Source organism: Rattus norvegicus, chromosome 20 (genome assembly GCF_036323735.1).
Source record: "Rattus norvegicus strain BN/NHsdMcwi chromosome 20, GRCr8, whole genome shotgun sequence".
Taxonomy (NCBI): domain Eukaryota; kingdom Metazoa; phylum Chordata; class Mammalia; order Rodentia; family Muridae; genus Rattus; species Rattus norvegicus.
The window spans coordinates 13448911-13456832 of NC_086038.1; positions in this window are offsets into that span (position 1 = coordinate 13448911).

Here is a 7922-nt window from a genome sequence, read left to right on the forward strand (position 1 = left end):
GGGTGGAGACTGGAACTTGGCCTAGCCTTGACCTGAGGCGGGAAGCTGGTACTTGGCCTAATCTTGACCTGAGGTGGTGGGTGTAAGGCTGTCAAAAGCCCCTAGGGTCCTTCACAGGAACCCCATAACCTACCTACTTTCTACCAGGCCAAGCTTCTTTTTCTTTTCTTTTCTTTTTTTTTTTCCGGAGCTGGGGACCGAACCCAGGGCCTTGCTGTTGCTAGGCAAGCGCTCTACCTCTGAGCCAAATCCCCAACCCCCAGGCCAAGCTTCTTAATAGCTCTTACACTTCAGTAAGAACTAGGGTCCTTCACAGCCCTTCAAACTTACATATAGCTGGCCCATCACTATGTATCCTCTCCCTAGCTCCTCACCTCCCTTTCAGGTGTATTTTGGTCATATCTATCTACCATGACACTGCTTCAGCTAGCGCTCCTCACCCTTATCCTCTCAACTAAATGGTAGTTTTTGTTTGTGTTACTGATGATAGTTCCTTGAGTTCAATTAGCACATGAGTATGGAGCCATCCGCTGGGGTATGGGCAACTTACCAGCAGCCACATCCTCGAGGGAGGAGTGACTCTCTTTTACTGGCCCTTTGCTGCTCTGCTCCACCAAAGGGAGAGGCATCATCCACACTTGAATTTTGACTAGCTTCATCTTGTGCAGGTTTTGTGCAGGTCATGACAGCTGCTCTGAGTTGCTATGTGCAAGAGCTGTGTCATGTCCAGAGTCCTTCTTTTGTATAGCTCTACTCCGCACCCACCAGCTCTTGTATTCTTTCTGCTCTTTCCCCCTGATGTTTCCTGAGCTTCGGGTGTGGGAGTGGAGAGATGGATACAGACGATTCATCCACAACTAAGCACACAGTTATTTATTCCCAGCATGTTGGCCCAGCCTGATTCTCTGCATCAGTCCCCCTGCAAAGAGAAGCTTCTCTGGTCAAAGTTGAGAGAAACACAAATCGATGGTGTGTGAAGGTGGTGGACCATGAGAGGAAGAATAGTAAGGTCGAGTTGGGCTTGAAAGCCCTGGGAACCCAGACGGGACAGTAGGAGCTTTGCCTGCTCCCAAAACCTGTCACATAGCCACAGCCCCCCATAGAGAGATTTGTGGCCATCAGTCACATAGGGGCAGTATCCCCCAAGCCCTTCCACATGTAGATGAGGCATACCTACCATCTCAGACCAAGCCAATAGGAATCACCTACTGTCAGACCCCAACACACCCCAAAAACTGTATTCTATCCAGAAGGAATGAAGGTGTGTGAGAATCACTTCATCCTCTGAGAGCATCTGTCATACAAACGCTATAACACTTCCTGGGAGGAAAAGACTGCTCTCTCGAAGCTTTCACCACTAGAAGCTCCCCTGCACTTTGCTTGTTCTGCTCTCCCGGACTCAGCGCAGTCAGTGCAGCATCTAAGAGATGCGGCTGGGACAGAGCAGCACCAAAGTGGCTCTTCCCCTCCCTGCTGGTGCCTTTCCCCCTTCATCTGAACCTTCCCACCAGCTGGTTCTCTGAATAGCCTTTGGTACACAGACCTGCAATGGTATGTTAGTCAGGGTTCTCTAGATAAACAGAACTGATAAAATTATATATATAATATGTGTGTGTGTGTGTATGTGTGTGTGTATGACATATATCCCATAAATACATTATATGTGTGTGTGTGTGTGTGTGTGTATATAAAATTTGGGCTTACAGTCTAAGGTCTGACTAGTCTAACAATGGCTATCTCCCAATGGAAAGTCAAGAACCCAATAGTTGTTCAGTCCATGAAAAACCGGGTGTAGCCCAGCATCTGTATCTGCAGCTTCAGGAAATGTAGACAGATGGATTTTACTTCACTGCTGACCTAAGACTTTAACTGGATTCCCAGATGAAAGGCTCCTTTTCCCGTCTTTCTGCCACAGAGCTACTGCATGACCCATCTATACAGCCGTCCTAGTTGGCTTTCTGTTGCTATGACAAAACACCATGACCCAAAGCAACTTGGGGAGGAAATGGTTTATTTGGTTTAGACTTCTACACCCCATCCCTGAGGGAAGCCAGGACAGGAACTCAAGCCAGGGCCTGAAAGAAGGAATGAAGCAGATGTCATGGAAGAAGGCTCTTTACTGGCCTGCGCCTCATGGCTTCCTTAGCCTGATTTCTTATACAACCCAGGACCACCTGGCCAAGGATGGCATCACCCACAATGATCATTAATCAAGAGAATGCCCCCCCATCCTGCTTCTCTACAGGCCAATCATATGGAGGGATTGTCTCAATTGAGGTTCATTCTTCCTGGACATGCCTTAAGGATTCAAAATTAACATAACGAGTAATTACTTTATTAGCCCATTTACTTATTGTTTTTTTAATCTCTCTCTCTCTCTCTCTCTCTCTCTCTCTCTCTCTCTCTGTGGGAGGGGATGGGGGGTGCATATACCACAGCATACATATGGAAGTCGGAGGAAAGACCCAGGTGCCACTCTTCTTCACCACTGTGTGCTCCAGGCTGGTTGCCCTGTGAGCTTCTAAGACGTTCCTTTACTTTTGCTGCCCATTTCGCCCTAAGACCATTGGAGTTACAGACACATGCTACCGTGCCCAACTTAAAGTGGCCTCTGAGAATCTGAACACAGGTCCTCACTTGCAGGACTCGCGTACACACTGAACCATTTTCCCCAGATCCCGAAACAAGCCTATTCTAGATTATTACGGAACTATTTACAAAGACAGGAAAAGGAACCAGGTGCCCAGGGACGGAAGAATGAATAAAGGCTGTGGCACGTGTACGCAATAGAATTTTTTTTTTTAATGAATTAACCCTGAGATACAATTGGCTGGCTCCTGGTACATATGAACAATTGAAAGGTTTCTAGATTTATTTATTTATTATTTATAAGTACACTGAAGCTGTCTTCAGACACACCAGCAGAGGGCATCAGATCCCATTACAGATGGTTGTGAGCCACCATGTGGTTGCTGGGATTTGAACTCAGGACCTCTGGAAGAGCAGTCAGTGCTCTTAACCACTGAGCCATCTCTCCAGTCCCGCAATAGAATTTTATGCAGCTCTAAGGAAAGTGAAAACACACGCTGGGCAGGGTAGCACACGCCCACAACCTCATCATTCAGGAGGTGGAGGTGGGGCCAGAAGGATCAGGAGTTCAAGGTTATCCTTGGCTATAGAGTAAGTTCGGGCTACATAAAATCCTAAAGAAGAATAGAAAGGAAGAGGCTGAGGATGTAGCTCTTTTTTTTTTTTTTTTTTTTTTTTAGTTCTTTTTTTCGGAGCTGGGGACCGAACCCAGGGCCTTGCACTTCCTAGGCAAGCGCTCTACCACTGAGCTAAATTCCCAACCCCAATGGTGTAGCTCTTGACTGACATGGATGAGGTCCTAGCTAGGTTCAACCCCCAGTACTGCCAAAAAAAAAAATACTTTGAATAAAACACAGAATCTATTTAGAAGACGGAAGAGGAGGAGGAAGAAGAAGAGGAGGAGGAGGAGGGAGAGGAGGAGGAAGAGGAGGAGGGAGAGGAGGAGGAGGGAGAGGAGGAGGGAGAGGAGGAGGAGGGAGAGGAGGAGGAGGCAACAGGAGGAGGAGGAGGGAGAGGAGGAGGGAGAGGAGGAGGGGGAGGAGGAGGCAACAGGAGGAGGAGGAGGGAGAGGAAGAGGAAGAAGAAGAGGAGGAGGAGGAAGAAGAGGAGGAGGAGGGAGAGGAGGAGGAGGGAGAGGAGGAGGAAGAGGAAGAGAAAGAAGAAGAGGAGGAGGAGGGAGAGGAGGAGGAAGAGGAAGAGGAAGAAGAAGAGGAGGAGGGAGAGGAGGAGGGAGAGGAGGAGGGAGAGGAAGAGGAAGAAGAAGAGGAGGAGGGAGAGGAGGAGGGAGAGGAGGAGGGAGAGGAAGAGGAAGAAGAAGAGGAGGAGGGAGAGGAGGAGGGAGAGGAGGAGGAAGAGGAAGAAGAAGAGGAGGAGGGAGAGGAGGAGGGAGGGGAGGAGGAAGAGGAAGAGGAAGAAGAAGAGGAAGAAGAAGAAGAAGAAGAAGAAGAAGAAGAAGAAGAAGAAGAAGAAGAAGAAGAAGAAGAAGAAGAAGAAGAAGAAGAAGAAGAAACAGAAATGTCAGGCTTAGTGGTCAGGCTTAATGATGCACTCCTTTGATCCCAGCAGGCAGATAGATCTCTGGGAGTTAGAGACAAGCATGACCTTCACAGTGAGTTTCAGGCCAGCCAGGGATACACAGCAAAGAGTTTGTCTCAAAAGCAAGTAAGTAAATAAAAGTAAAGAAAGACGAAAGCATGACATTGGCGGGAACTGGATGTAACTGGAAGTTTTTATTTTTCAAGAAGACAGACTCAGAAAGACACATATGGGTTGTCTGGTTCGTGTGAAACCCGGATTTAAAATTACATACGTGTGCATTTACACATGTGCTATGGGTAGGTCACAGAACTAGAAAAGGCGAGAGGGAAACAAATATGTTATGGATGACGGGAAATAGAAAGAGCAACGGGTTATATCTGATGAGAAAGCAGAAAGGGGAGACTGGGGGTAGCATGGGGAGAAAAGGAATGAGCTGGAGAAGGACAGGGCACAAGCAGACCCATGGGGGAAGGGGCACCGTCAACAAAGTATAATGATGTGTACATAGGACAAAGTCATGAACTCCATTACTTTGTACGCTAACCTACAAAGCTAACTTTTGAAAAGTCCTGTGAGCATACTTGTATTTTGTAAAGTGTTTTGTATCTCTGGGGATCAAACTCGGGGTCTCCGACATGCCAAGCAAAAGGTGGCTGGGCAGATATTTCTTGAGGACCGGAGCCTGGACCCAGAGCTGGGAAGGGGCAGTTATAACTTTGACCAGTACTCCAACCCCTAAGAACTTCTCTGCCTGGGGAAGCAGCAAAACCTGGTGTCAGCCTGATGAGACCTGCTGCTAAGCGGTAGCCAGTGGGATTCTGCAGGCGAGGTGTTTCAAAAGGGAGGGTACGAACGTTGGGTATCGTGGATGCCGAGGAAGAGAGTGAGGGAATGGAGGAAAATGTGTTGGGGGAGGTTGGGAAGTTGCGAGATGGACTCAATCAAGGAAGGTTGAGTAGTCAAGGCACAAAACCAATCAGAATCCACACCCCTGTGAGCTGACCCTCGGGAGCTGCCTTCGTCCACACCTTCCTTCCCAGTCACTTCCACACCCTCCCCATCTCTCTGAGACTGGAGGGGCAGAAAAAGCAAGCATCGGCCACGAGCCAAGAAGCTCAGAAGCTACAGAAAAGCCCAGTCTTGAGGAGACAGGCAGCTCACTGTCTGCTCAATGGTCCAGAACCTTCCATCACCCAGCACGCAATACCAGCGTTTGGAACATCGCCATAGCTCCATTCACGGCCTGAGAACACCCCCAAATCAGAAATTGACATCTCCTCTCCCGTCAGGACCCGCTGACCCTGTCCTACATTCCCACGCCTGAAATATGCCAACCTCCCACAGCTCAGGATGGGCCACTATATGGTGCCTCTGTTTTCTCACTCTGAGCCCTATATCCTCAGATGCACCCCACTGTGACGGAAACTCTTGGGCCCGGCTACCTCCCCACCCACACACCATGGCTGAAGGAGCTGGAACCAGCTAGGGCTGCAGGCCAAGTTTTCGTCAGAAAACAACTGTTCCAAATCACTGTCGAGTGATCTAAGTGGCAGGTCACTGGCCTCGGATTCTTGACATGTTCCCCTAGAAGAGAGCAGAACTTTGGTTCCTGGGAAATACTACAGCCAAGGGAGGAAGTGTTTCAGTATAGGGATGAGCTGTTTGGCTTCTACAAACCCACTTGACCCAGCAGCCGTCAGCTAAAAAGGGCTTCTTGAAGTGGCCAGTCAGCTACAGACAGCCTAGAGGAAGACTTAGGCCTTCATTCTCCTTCATGGCTCAAAGAGGTCAGAAATCTTCATGTTACCAGGAGGAAACCTAAACGCACTAGCTTTACTTTCTTGAAATCGACTTAAAGATCACTAATTCTAGCCAGGCTGTGGGGGTACACGCCTTTAACCCCAGCACTCAGGAGACAGAGACAGGTGGATCTCTGTGACTTTGAGGCCAGCCTGGTCTACAGAGCGAGTTCCAGGACAGCCAAGGCTACACAGAGAAACCCTGTCTTGAAAAACAAAAACAGGAGAGATAGATGGCTCAGCGGTTAAGAGCACTGACTGCTCTTCCAGAGGTCCCAAGTTCAATTCCCAGCAACCACATGGTGGCTCACAACCATCTGTAAAGAGATCCGATGCCCTCTTCTGGTGTATCTGAAGATAGCTACAGTGTACTTATATATAATAAATGAATAAATCTTAAAAAAAAAAAAGAAAAAAAAAGAAAAACAAAAACAAACAAACAAAAAAAGCAAACAAAAACCCCCCAAAAAACAAACAAACAAACCAAAAAATCACTAATTTTAGAGGTTACACAGTTGTGCAATCTATTATTTTCCCACCAGCTTTGTGGTAGAGGAAACCTGATTGGGTTTCCTGGGTTACTTTTCAGAGACCCAAAGACAAGATGATTTTGGCTGTCACTGCAGCAGTAGCAGCATTAAGCACCTAGAGACCTCAAGTTGTACTGCACAAGTTCATAAGTCCCTGAAGGTCTGGCAAGATGATGATGACTTGGGTAGTGGTTTAAATGGAAATGGCTCTGGTAGGCTCAGAGGGACCTGCAGTATTCAGTGGCCTTGTTGGAGTAGGTGTCTCCTTGTTGAAGGAAGTGTGGAGGTGGGCTTTGAGGTTTCTGATACTCAAGCTAGGTCCCGTGTCTGTCTGTCTGTCTGTCTGTCTGTCTGTCTGTCTGTCTGTCTGTCTCTCTCTCTCTCTCTCTCTCCTCCTTCTTCCTTCTTCTTTTTCCTCTCTCTCTCTTTCTCTCTTCTCTTTTCTTCTTCTTTTTTTCTTTTCTTTTTTCGGAGCTGGGGACCGAACCCAGGGCTTTGTGCTTGCTAGGCAAGCGCTCTACCACTGAGCTAAATCCCCAATCCTCCTCCTCCTCCTCCTCCTCCTCCTCCTCCTCCTCCTCCTCCTCCTCCTCCTCCTCCTCCTCTTCCTCCTCCTCCTCCTGAGCTAAATCCCCAACCCCCTCCTTCTTCTTCTTCTTCTTCTTCTTCTTCTTCTTCTTCTTCTTCTTCTTCTTCTTCTTCTTCTTCTTCTTCTTCTTCTCCTTCTCCTTCTCCTTCTCCTTCTCCTTCTCCTTCTCCTCCTCCTTCTCCTTCTCCTTCTCCTCCTCCTCCTGAGCTAAATCCCCAACCCCCTCCTCCTTCTCTTCCTCCTCCTCCTCCTCTTCCTCCTCTTCCTCCTTCTCCTCCTCCTCCTCTTCCTCTTCCTCTTCCTCCTCCTCCTCCTCCTCTTCCTCCTCCTCCTCAGCTACCTCTCAAGCATCGCACTGCATGGATCAAAATGGACTGAACCTCTGAACTGTAAGCCCGCCCTCAGTGAAATGTTTCCCTTTACAAGAGCTGCTGTGGTCATGGTGTCTCTTCACAGCAATAGAAACCCCGACTAAGACAGCTTGCTAATCTTTCCTAGGAAACCTACAAAGGCCTACTTCTCCCTTTGGTCTAGGGACAGACTTCTCAGGCAGTGCCAGCTCAGTCCCAGTGCTGGAAGCCATACGAAATGAAGCCCTTGGTTTAATCCCTCTCCTATTGCATCTACACCTGACAGCGATGGTTCAGGAATGAGGGAGTGAGGCACACTTAGATAGGGCTGCTTAGTGGTGCATACCCCTTGCCCTCTTTTTACCCCTACGCCTCATGTCAGGACCCCAGATGTGGACTTGGCGGGGTTGCTTGGGTGTATTGAGGATGGGTGGCTGAGCCTGGCTTGGTAGAGTTGCCAGAGCCTGGGCTTTGAGCCTAATAGCTCAGCTCAGTGCTGCGGAGAGGTGGTGGAACCTTTAAGAGA